Source organism: Taeniopygia guttata, chromosome 3, assembly GCF_048771995.1.
Source record: "Taeniopygia guttata chromosome 3, bTaeGut7.mat, whole genome shotgun sequence".
Taxonomy (NCBI): domain Eukaryota; kingdom Metazoa; phylum Chordata; class Aves; order Passeriformes; family Estrildidae; genus Taeniopygia; species Taeniopygia guttata.
In genome coordinates, this window is record NC_133027.1 from 28,721,538 (window position 1) to 28,735,069 (window position 13,532).

Sequence of the window (13,532 nt, forward strand, 5' to 3'; positions counted from 1 at the left end):
CATTTCCCTAGTTGAGTCTGCTTTGCCCGTGACAGTAACTGCTTAGTGCTCTCTCTCTCTCACTCTCTCTTCATATCTGGACCCACAAGTCTTTCATTATATTTTTTCTCAACTGTCCAGCTGAGAAGGGGAGTGATACAGCAGCTTCGGTGGGCATTTGCCATCCAGCCAAGTTAAACTCACCACACTAAAATAAGGTAGCTTTGCTTTTGGTGAGGTGCTTTTTGGTTACACTCAAGAATTTATTCAACTTAAGCAAAATCAGCAAATTTAGTAAGGTAAGAGACTACTGTGTCACTCCTTCCAAACTATTGAAGTGCCTATGATATTTATTAAATAGCTGGATTTTGATTTTAAAAAGACCCAAAACGAACAACCAAACAAAACCAAACAAAATTAACAAATGAACAGAAAAGTGGTTTGTTTTTTTTCAGTTTTAAATACTTATTGCAAGAAAATAATGTCTAAAAGCTGACAAATCCAGAAAACTGTTGCCTTTAAAAATAAGAGAAGCATTCTCTTTCACACTGAGGAAAGATTTTAATGCTGAATTAGATGATATAGGAAAAAGAAAATCGGGTAAGAATCTAATCTGGGAAAAAAAAAAAAAAAAACAACCTGAAGAAATATAATTTATCTTCTTGTTTCCAGAACAAAAATTGAAATAGTTAAGTAGTGCAACATAGGCAAGATGATGAAAATGAATACAGGGATCCATAATCATTCTATCTAATTTTGAGTGCAAAAATAGTGTACAAACTTAAGAACTTCTATGTCTAAGGTCCTGTACAAATTCCATGTAGATAGACTCCTGTACATGGTGCTTTACTTCATTCCAAATTTTAAGACACTTCATGAAAACCACACCTCTTGCTAGCTATAGTGAACAAATGGAACAACCAGTATTATCTAAGCATAATGAAAAAGAAGGCCTACATTCAAATCAGTGAGAGCTAAAGAGAAAGGCTAGGAATAAGCTATTTAGAACATTTTATCAACAGAGATAAACAGAAATTATTCCCAGAGAAGGAAAAATAAAATAAAATGAAGCTTTACTGAGAATAGATGCATTTACATAACTTTCAACTGTAAAGGTATACAAGACCTAAGAATGCAGATTTACAGAGATGTGGTCCTATTGATTGAAGACAATTAGCCTTTAAATGATTAGTTTGAGTCTTCAATTTTTTCTTGAGTTTTATGGGATTTCTTTGAACTGCTTAAAATGTCTCACACCTTAATTTATGAAGTTTGAACATGTGGGAGAAATATGATCCCAAATAATAGGGAAAACACTTATCAATATTTTAAATTCTAAATTTATGTTATAATATGAAATTTATTCAATAATTTCTATTCTTTAAAAAAAAATACAAAATGAGAAATGCAGATATGGAACACAAATTTTAATCTTCAGTTATTAACATTTTTTCAGGGAATTGTTTGGTTTGTAAGGTTTTTTAATTCCCCACACTTATATTTGATAATAATACTGGATCTGCTCTTTGATTCTCTTCAGTTTACAGCAGGTCCAGCAGCGTAATTGGACTGTTCAGTAGATAGCTATAACTCCATAATTTCTTTCCTTTATTCCAGGTCTGGCAAAGAGTGAATATTTTAAAGACTATCTACTGTCATCTATTGACAGAAGTTCACAAGAGAGTCTTCATTGCACTTCCTTTTCCTCTAAAATAAATGACAATTCATTCTTGAAAAGTGAAGAATTTCTCAAGGTGGAAGAATCTTCATGTCCACTTCCTTTGTACTACTGGAACATAAAGAGCACTTGTATTGTACCGATACTGGAGTTGCATGACCATGTTTTGCAGGGGGAAGAGGGAGGCTAAAGGGGTGTTTCTGAGAGAAGCTGCTTAGAGGCAGCCAGCCCCAAGACAAGACTCCCAAATTCTCCCTCCTTGGGCCGAACTATTACAGAGATAGGTGAGAGCCTTTGGCTAATCTTTTTGTTCCTCCATCAGCTTGAAAACAAGCCCCTCTTCACTTGTCCGCCATGCAACAAATGGGAAGAAATTAGTTTGAGAAATCTAGCCCATAACAACATATTAAACATGCTTTTCACAGCTCTTTCTTTCTATTTTACCTGGTTTCATAAAGAAGAGGATAAGACTATTCCCAAGTATATAAAATTATGATAAATCATATCTTACCAGTGAATTTGAATGAAGAAATAAGTTTTCTGTTTGCAGTGATTTCCCCTTTTTTAAAAAATATACATTCTGTTCTGATTTAATTTTATAGTGATGTGTTTGAAACATTTTCTACCCATACTGACAACTTGACCACTGACTTTTTAGGTGAGTGTTTCTTAACTTATGTGGCTCCCAAAACAGTACTACTTTTAAAAGTATGATGATAAGAATTTTTGAAAAGTATTCCTACTTTTTATGAAGACATAACTCAGTACTTTATGTATAGATATAATATTTCATATTAGAAATAGTTAATATTTGTGATATTTTTGACAGGTGGAGAAATAAAATGAATTTCAGGGGAATATGTGGTAAATGCAGCAAGTACAAGCAAAAGAAGAAATACATTGCTTTGTCTTGATTGTACTGTATTTCTTTACATGAAAAAAAAAAAAGCAACTACAAAACAAGATAAATTTTCTTTGATGGTACTGGTGAACATAAGAGACTGTGAACTAAAGTTTATTTCTTACATGAGTACAACTGTCATCGAAGTCAATAAGAATCCTGTTCTGTGTGGATATTTGGCCCTTAGTGGCTGTAAGCAAAGTATTGTGTGGCAGTGATGCTCAACAAGCGTGGAAATGACAGCTGGAAGATGAATATAAAAATAGATTGGAAGTGACAGTGAGTCTGACTATATGTACAACCTTTTTTTTTTGTAAAAATGAGCTAAAAGTAACATCTCAAATTCTGTCACTTTTCTTGCTACTAGCAGCCATTTTTTATGAATCCAAAATAATCAAAGTGATCTGTAGGTCAAGTGTTTCTATGGAAAATAAAAATGGAATTATTTCCTGAAGGTGAGTATGATACCAAATTTACACTACCAATAACAAAAGCATCTGATTTTAATGCAGAATTTTGGGCACTAAGATTTTGAAGGAATAATACTAACACCAGCCATCATTTCTTGATAGCTGTGAGTAGATTCCTGATTTCAGTTTGGGAGAATAAGGAAATATTTCATATATATATATGTGCATGAGCAATGGAAGAGAATTGGAATTTATGTAGTTTTAGACTGTGCCATTCACATCATTCGGTCTGGAAGTAGAAATGTTTCTAACATTTGTTATTCCTGAAAATGTCTGAAGGGAAAGTTATTTTGAGTACTTTGGATATCTTTGTTACTTTGTAATTCAGGTGTTGTATAAGCTTAAATTAGAACTTCAAACAACGTCTAAATAGTTTTGGTCCTGCTTAGATCCGCTGTATTGATAGTTAAATTAATTTTCATGTAAATTATGTGGGGTGGGGGTTTTTAGGGTTTTTTTGGTTGTTTTTTGTTTTGTTTTGTTTTTTGTTTTTTGTGGGTTTTTTTGTGAAAAGATAATGTGATAATTTTGGAAAAAGGATTCCCTCTTTAGAACTTAAGTATGCATAGTTTACCCTTAAGTAGTCTAAGATATTGTTGAGCATCTGTACCCTTCATATCAGTTTTACTGCATTTTGCAACTAAGCAAAACTAATTATTATGAAGAGGATCAGCAATATAAATTTGGATGGGAATAAAAGTCTCAGACTTTTAGTTTCAAGGTCTCACACCTCTAAGGAGACCTATTAAATTAATATTTACCTGAGGCATTTTGAATGCTGGTCATAAATCCTTAAAAGAAGAGACATTACCTACTTCATGGGTAACAAGGGAAGTCTGCTTTGGGAAGGTTAATAGTTCAGAGAGTACCTTTGAAAATGAGTAATTTAATTTTTTTTTCTAATTCTTGAGGAGTCAATTCACCCTTGTAAGTATATTGAAAGTTTAGGATAGATAAAAAGCAATGATCAGGCGATGTGGAACTTGAGTTTCTTGTGGAGAAGGTAGGAAATAAGACTTATATTCTTCCTTAAAGAGCAGATCCCTTAAGTCCTTTTTAAGACTGACCATAAGGCTAACACTTGATCAATGCTCTTGTTAAACTGTTGTTCTCAGCATTTACCGTAATTACAAGAAAATAAGAGGATATGTTCCAAAAAGTGTGAAAGCAGTTTTAATAATAAAAACATAAAAATACATTTCAGTCATACTACCTGCAAGAAATGAACGGAATTTAGACTGTTAACTTCCATTATTAAAACATGAGAAAGTAGGCAGAAAAAGAAATCAAAACGCTCAAAAAACCAACCAACAACCAACCAACTAAAAAAACCGCAAACCAAATAAACAAACAAAATGCAATAAAAACCCAACAACAAAACAAAATGAGACACTTTCCAAAGCATTTTTAGGAAATAATCTCAGCCATAAAATAATTTCTTACATTAATTTTGAATGCTGAGTCTCTTTGCTTTTTCAATAAACATTGAAGATTTCTTCAGTTCTTTCCTAAAATGCTGCAATGTGTGCTCTTTAATAAAAGAGCTTTGGAATAATATTCCAGTTGGCAAATTTAATAAAGCTCTAGGGTGCATTCTGAAATCCTTCCTCCAGTATGCAAATAAATGCAAGCTGTTCATAAAAAGCTAAAAACCACAAACCAGGAATAACACTGGATTTGAATGGCTGCTGCTGAAAAATACTATTTTACTTTAAAAATAGAATTCAATTTGTACAATAGAGAACACTATAGATACTTATTAGCTAGTAAATTATAATTTTGCTTTGTAGTACGCCACCTCAGAAAATATATCTCTGTTTCATTGGCTCAGGTTCCACAAATTCATAAAAATAACCGTGTTTTTAGATAATAGGTAAAATCATGATATTCCAAATTTAACCCAAAAGTATTTGTTGGATAACTTGCAAGAATAGTAGAATCATAAAGGTTAGAAAAGACCACCAAGATTATTGAGTCCAGCATCTGACTGAACACCATCACATTTACAAGATTATAGCACTAAGTCCCATGTTCTTCCCTGAGCCTCCTTTTCTCCAGGCTGAAGGACCTCAGCTTCCCCAGCCACTCCTGACAGGATTTACTCTCTAGACCCTTCAGCTTCACTGCCCTTCTCTGGAAACACTTCAGAACTTCAATGTCATCCTTGGGGCCCAGAACTGGAAAGAGCACTTATGGCGTGGCCTCACCAGTGCTGAGGAAGGGGGACAGTCACTTTCCTGGTTCTGCTGGCCACCCTATTTTTCATACAGGCCAGGATGACCCTGGCCTTCTTGGCCACCTAGCACACTGCTGGATCATGTTTATTGGGATGCTGAAAGTCACCCCTAGGTTCTTTCTCACCAGGCAGATGTCCTGCCATTCCTTCCCAGCCCCATGCAGCATCTAATGCTGCATAGGGATGTTGTAACCCAAGTGCAGGACCTGGCACTTTGCCTTCTTGAGCCTCATACAATTAGCCTGGGCCCATCAACCCAACCTGTCCAGATCCCTCTGCATAGTCTTCCTACCCTCCAGCAGATCAACAGTCCCACCCAACTCGTTGTTATCTGCAAACTGAGTGCTGATCATCAGTACAGATATCAAGCAGAGCTGGACTGACTCCATTCATCATCACCTTCCAGGCCCAGCCATCCAGCAGCTGTAACCCAGCAGCTGTAACCCACCTGCCCAGTCTGCAGGCTGCCATCATCAAAGGCTTCAGTAAATTCACAAGTCTATGGGGGTAGATGGAATTCACCTGAGGCACTGAGGCTCTGGGGCTGTTTATGGTTGATTTAGCAATGGCCTCACCATGTCAGCCACTCTCCCTGATGGGTCTTTCTGCTCTCTCTCAGCTTGCCCTGACTCCAGGAACCCACTGCTTAACTCCTTCAGGTATTTTGCCCCAGTCACTGCTGTTGTCACTGCTGTTACCATGTACCTTGTCTTGCCAACTTTTAATGACTTTATGCATTTAATGGATGCAGTATGATGTATTTATTGCACCCTAACTTCTAAACTAATGAAGTTGGAACCTTTACAGCATTTTGATCCTCTTCTATTTACAAATGTTTAATAATTTTAAAAATAGAGTTATGTTAAAAGCTTGTAAGTTTCAAATTGATCAATATTTTTTTATTCTAAATTGAAAATACATTAATTTTTTTCCTTTGTGTAACATTGCATTTTTATTCCATCTTTGGAAGTTATTGTTTATAAGAGGAAAAAATTAAAATATGCTTAAAAAAAACCAACTAAAATAATCTAACTCCCAAATAAAATTAATTTAAATCAGTTCAACAAAATCTATAGGCCATATTATTTCATCTTATGAGAATTAAAATAGGTGATTTTTAAAATGTCTGTATCATAGTGCAGATTTTTACACAGAAATTTAAAAAAGAAAATAAATTCTTCTTTAGAAACTCATATTGGTCCCTATGACAGATTTCCAATTGAAAACATAATGTCAGAAAAACAGAAACTTAATATAGATGTCTACAACCATTCTACTCTCTCGAGACTTCTTTTTTTTTAGATACCAAGATGCACTTCAAGGATGCAGTTTGTCTAACTTCTTTCAGACATCTGTTTAGGTTGAAATTAATCACATCATAAAATCACTTAATTTCCTCTATGACTATCGAGTGTCATAGTGTTTAAATTCCAGCCTTGGGAACCTGAAACAGAGGTTAGTGTTTTTATTAACCTCTTGCCTTTAGCAAAGTTTCCTGATTTTTGTCTCAGAAAAGCATATTTTACGGTGTCCGAATTTAAAGCTAAAACCCCTTTTTTTTTTGTCAGTCAGCAAAATGTGTATTTAACACAATCTTAGTAAGACTATGTCTAACAGAGAACAGAATTAAGTGTTTCTAACTTTATGAAGTACAGAGGAGCAGGATAGCACTTTAATTACATTCAAAAGGTACCATTTGTGTACTAATAAAATCTATCTTATAATACTTTCTGTTGCAGATACAGTCAAAGATATAAGATTACATTGTGCAACTATCTGTCTTGTGTCAATTAACAACCAGGAAAAGAGAGCTTTGGAAAGACATTAGAGTCAAAATGCTGCTGCTAGAAATTATTATCAGAATGAGAACTTAATCACACCACCACTTTGGAGACAACAGTTCAGTACTACTATACTTCAATTATTCAGTGGCAGAAGTTGTAGAATGCATAGAACAGAATGTATTTTAGACAAAGACAGCCAAGTTGCCATGAGCTATCTCATGTGCTAGGACTACTCTTAACACAAAATGATTTGAGGTTACACTTAAATGGGTTAGGAATGCTCCAAGGGTTTCTCTGTTGGCATTACTGTGGAAGTGGTAGACTCCAGGTAAGTGACAGTCATCAATAGCTGTCAAGAGTAATGTGTTCCATTACACCTGTAGCATCCATAAGAAGATATGTCCCTTTTGCTGAAAAATCCTGAAAAGTTACAATTATTTTCTACCTTTGTTAAAAAGCTTAGTATAAGTTGCTATTTGGTATTTCAGTAAAGAAAGGATATGTTATTCTGTGCTAAAACTTAAAATGATTTGACAGTGTATTTAGCTCTGTGTTAAATAGAAGTACTTTTCAGCAATGCTCTGTGAATAGCAGTTCTGGCAGTAGCACATGACACCCTGAAAAAATGTAGCTTTTAGATAAATCTTAACATAATGTATGGAACACTTAACTGCTATTGCAAAATGAAAAAAAGAATAGCAACCTTACAAGCCATAATTGTTAAGTACATTCTTCTTTGATGTTGAGCACCTGAAGAAAAATAAACCCAAACTTTTAATAGCTCTAGTAGAGCAATTTAAACAGTAGGGATTAAATCTGATTTTGCAATGAAACTGTAAGAGCTTCAAGTTACAAACAGAGGTAATTCTCATGGGAAAGTAAAGGAGAAACTATTAAATAATTCAGTTAGTCTTTCTCTTTCCAAGTGTTTTGTTCTTATCATCATTTTTTAGTAATGCTTCATTATTTGGAACAATCGCTTTCAAATGTATAATAATAAAATTTATTATAACTTCCACTGTCTGTCCCTCTCCATCTATTTTTATAAATTTGTGAGTTTTGGTGAGTAGGCCAGAAGTGAAAAATTTTCTACTAGCACATAGCACATACTTGTTTGGTGAATTATTAAGAATTGTCAGAACTGCATAAGCTTTTATGCATAAATGTATGAGTTGATACATATGTCTGGTATCTAGACACAACTGTGATGAAAAATTTCAAAATAAAAAAAAATTCTAAAATTATTAATTTACATGTTATGCAACTGGCTTACTCTTACATGATATTAATTAGTATTACTGCATTTTAAAAACTTCGTCTTTAGCACTTGTATCCTAAATCAGTTCTTATAGTACAGTGGAGCCAAAGCTGTTTGGTTATCATTGATATCTACAGTCCTTGGTGACTGTTGGTTGTGAGGCCCAGGAGATTGTTCTAGGAAGCCCATTGCTGAAAGATGTCAAACTGAAGTAAGCCTGTGTTCTCTTTCTTTTCTGATTTTCCTGATTTATACCTGAGATTTCTGTATTGTTGTGCCCCCCACAAATAGTCTGTGAGGAAGTTTTATCTGCTCCAGATACTGCTTTTATCATTTTTGAATGAAGCAGTATTTTTGAATGCATCTTTCTTATATATGTGAATACAAAATCTTTGCAGAATGCCTTGCCTATTTTTAGTCTTTCCTTTTGCTTATCTCATGCTTTTATTGTTTCTTATTATTTGAATTTGTTGCCTCTTTGGTGGTCATACAGATCATATATTTATGCAAAATGTTCCTATATTGTCTTTAACTATGCCATAACTGTTTAACAGAATGCTTATATACTATTGCTGTTTACACTACTTTATACTACTTTATGATGCTTCTGTTCAGCTATATCCTGGCTAATGTAGTTACATTTTATAGACCTTCATTTTGTCTGTGAACTCTCTCACCAAAAGAAAAATCATAGTAATAGTAGAAACTACATAGACTGAAGCTGTTTCATATTTACTTCTCACTAGCAAAATTATGACACATTTCTGATTATTTTGTGTGAATACCATTACCCCTTCCTTCATTTTAGAGGACTGATTCATGATTTCATTAAGGTTAGTCAATTTTTAAGCCATTTTTTAACAGTAAGTACAATATACAAGTTAGTGAAGCTTGTTGTAAAGTTTAACCTTTTCATATGTACTTTGATGAGATGAATTTTGAGGCCACATCTACCCTCTGAAATAGTGCACAGTAGAGGCATCTTTACACCTTTTTGATCTGCCAGCCTCCAGGATGAGAATTCACATATTCTCATGAATGTGAGTTTTTTTCTGATTCAGAATGAAAGCTCTGTAGCCAGTGTGAAAAATGACATCAATGGTTACACTGAGTTTGAGAGCCTAACTTCAATCCCTGGATAGATTTGAAATGGTTAAATGTGCTGTCTGGTGTCTCAGACAACAGACAGATGGAGCATATTCTTCCTCTTGAGTTAGAGAAATTATTTGAAATAATTTTATCTATCTGCTTTATATTGTTTTTGGTGGAAAAATACTATTTTTAAATTATTATAAAATTAAGTTTCAGTGGAAATGTAAAGCTGCTCTCCAGCACAAAAAAATCCTTGGCTATGCCTGGGTAATAAATCTTTTCCTGGCCAAGTGGAGGAATAAAAGTTTCAACAAGCAACTGTGGCAAAATGAAACCCCAGGTTTGATATCTCAAAAACCTCTCTGAACTAGCTGTATTTGGGTCAGTTATGATTGAGTCTTTTTTCTCCTCAATTGCAAGTTTATCAGCATAAGTTAGCTCTAATACTGTGGACATTAAAAGAAAGTTTAAAAAAGATAAACACAAGTGACATAAATTATTTTATGCTATAACACCTATTCAGAGAAAAGTGTTAATGTTGTAAGTCTAACTTTACCTAGGAAACAGTCACAATTGCAGTACAATTATTCTTGTTAATTGCATCAATATAAAATGTTATCTTGTGATCTGCATATCAAGTACTTAGAGGCTGCCATAAAATTTACTTGAAAGAAGTATAGAGTGCTTGTCCATGTTAAATTTTCTACTTGATCATTGCACAGATCAATAAAGACAAGAGAATCAATGAAGTATGAGAATCGCACAGAAGATGTGTCTGGAACATATAGGAATGTCATAGCAATAGAAACCATAGATTTCTATTAAAATCTTTTGTCTCTTTGGCAATAATTTAAGTCTTGCAAGGGACTAAAATAAAAAACAAAAATCTCATCCTCATTTGTTTGTGCATTAAGGCTAATTGCTTAGTAAAGCTGTGTATTTACTCAGTTGGAAGACTAGACACTTAGATATTGTTTTTACACTGTAACAATAAACATTTGAGTATGTTTTTTCACATGTAGTTCTGCTGTGGGCTAGGGTCCTAAGAATAATGAAGAAAGTTGCTATTGTCTGTGAAATTGTAATGTCGTTCCCCCCCTCACGCAGCCCCCCAAATAATCCGACTAGCTCAGAGATAAGGGGCTGTGAGGGGAGGAATATCAGGAGAAGGGTAAAGGTATTCAAAAGAGGCTCTTACCCCAGGGGGTTGGTACAGCTCTCTTTATTCTGTGTTGTCCATGTGGAGAGCGGGACAAAAGAGTGCGAACAGGAAATACCAGGGGTCTATATAGGCTTTGGACAGGGTGGGCTTTCCTGGCTCTCCGCCAACCCCGTTGGGGCAGGAAGGAAGGATCCAGGGTTATCTTGATCAGAGTCACAGGGTCCCAGGGAAGGGGAAACAAAATGCCCATGAGCTCACTGTAACATTGTAATTGACATAAAAAAACCCACGTTTATCACAACATACGTTTTCATAGCATTTTACTCCTATGTGGAGCTTCCCTGTTCTGAGGAGGCTGTAATCTGATTTTAAGACTCCTCCCATGGGACACCTGATAAAACTCCACAGCCCTGGGTCTGACTCCTCTCTCTCTCCTCTCTGCTCTCGGCTCTGGGCTCTCTGGGCTCTGCTCAGGCTCCCGGGCCTCTGCCCCCCTGCTGCCCCCGGGGAGGGGGCGAGGGGCAATAAAATGAACTCCCCCGTTAAACAACAGAGACTTGTCTCGTCTGCTTTCCCTGCTGCTGGTGGTGGCCTCCCTGAATCACAATCATCACTGCAGCTGCACGCTGCTACACTCCTACAGTATTATCAGTGAAAACTTGAAGAACTCAATAAGAAACATTCCTTTCTTTTCTTGTTTATTTCCAGCAGATAATAAACTGAGAGTGCTATGGTAAAGGTTGTGCTGGTAGGTTTTGAAGGCAGTTATATCTTGCTATGCAATTCCATCAATTCTAGTTTGGATGTTTCAATTTCTCAGAACTGAAGTCTTGATAAAGTTCTAAGAGAGGAAGAGCAATAGATTGAATATCTGCAAGGACAGAATTTAAAAGAAGTGTTACTGGATAAGTAATAGAAAGCTGATTGTACTTCCAGGTATAAATGTCTCTAAGGGACTGAAGAGTAAAAGAATATGGATGAAAAGTAAGTTTGAGTAATACTGACAAATTTTAATATAAAAAAGATTGCATTTTTAATACACCAAAAATAACTGTAAACTGAGAGTTCCATGGAATATCTGAGATTCTACATTGGTTAAACAGTTATTTTAAGTTAGATTATTTTCTACTGAAGGATATTTTTTTTCTTTTTTCTCCTCACTCCTGTTTAGTGTCCAGTTAAGTAAGAGATTCTTTGTTGTTGTTATTTCAATGACCTATTTGTTAGCTCTTTATTAACATTGTCATATACCATTTATGTTACAGATTTATTATTTCTAAGGCTTATTAAGTTTATATTATTTACTTTTAGCACAGAAATATCCTAAGTATCTGTAGAGCATCATGACTTTGTGCAAAAAAAATAAAGAATAATTGTACAGAAATAAATTAAATATTCATCTTAGAACTAGGAAAAGATAGTTGACAAGGAATAGTCAAAAGCTTAACAACACTTACACAGCATGAGCTTTTGAAAGTGCACAAAATTTATGTTTATATCTTGTTTTGCATGATAAATTTTTTATTGAGTATATAAAGCCACACCAAGCTTAAAAATATATTAAAATATTACCATATTTTTTAATAGTCCAAGGTAGTGAGGAACAGCAACAAGAATGAAAGTAATCATAGAAGAGAAGCGAGAGATAATGGGAAAAGGAGAAAATATACTGTAGTATTGCAATGATGCAGAGAAGAAATGAAGAAAGGGAAAACCAGAAACCATTAGAAAGTTGCATCCTGAGTTATTCAGAGCTATATATTATTATTGTTGTGATAGCTATGAATACAGGAAGTCTGGAATGGTTCTGCAAATGGTTGTGATTCTAATAAACTAAAATATTTGGTCACTGCATCATCTAACTCATTTACCTCATGCCTGATTACAGAAACCACAAATCTGACAACCAATCAACAGTGGGAAAATATAACATAGAATAAAAACTGGAGATTTATTTTGATATATTACTTTTTATTGCATCATACATCTGTTAATACAGGTTTAGGTTCATTCTTAAAAAAGTGTTTATCCCCTTGGAACACCTTTGGTCCTCAAATGAGTATTATTGTTCTTAAGTTCATATGGTTTAAAAATTTGTTGATACCTTCCTGTGTTTTCTGTGCAAGGTTATTGACAAGTACAGAACAAGAGGGAAAAGTCTTTACATTCTGTGTTTGATGAGAGGTAAAAAATAATGTGCGTATGAGAGTGCTTTGTTTTATTCAAGGTCACAGACAGCTGTCAGAGATCTTGTGCACAAAGCATATTTGCTGATGTCAGAGGCAAAGCATGGGGCTCTGGAGGAGATTTGTATCTCAGAACTTATCTGCCATTTGCCTGGAGTTACTTTCTTCCTTTCTTCACCAGAAGACATGCCAAGTGGGGCCTAAAAAGAAAATGTTTATAGATGAGGTGTTCCACAAACATACACACACACACATACTGGAAAAAAACCCAAACAAACATCCAAACCCCCACACCCCCCCCCCCCAAAAACCAAAACAAAACACCAAAAACCAAACCAAACCGAAACCAAACTGAACCAGGAAGGAAAAGGAAAAAAGAAAAAAAAAAAAAAAAAAAGAAAAGAAAAAGAAAAAAGAAAAGACAAAGAAAGGAAAAGAAAAAAAAAAGGGAAAAGAAAAGAAAAGAAAAGAAAAGAAAAGAAAAGAAAAGAAAAGAAAAGAAAAGAAAAGAAAAGAAAAGAAAAGAAAAGAAAAGAAAAGAGAAAGAAAAGAGAAGAGAAAAGATAGGTGCTCTTTGAAGTGAGTATCCATCATCTTTCTCATCAGCATTCTATGATGAATGGACAAGAAAGAGAATCAGATATGTATAGAGTATGGCACAGCCTGCAAACAGCCTCAAAGAGAGAACTGTGCCAGCCTCCATGTTATTAAACATGTTCTTCATTTTGTTTAAATTGAAAAATGTTCACAATTCAGAGGCCGGTCATTAATATGCAGTGATTCCAG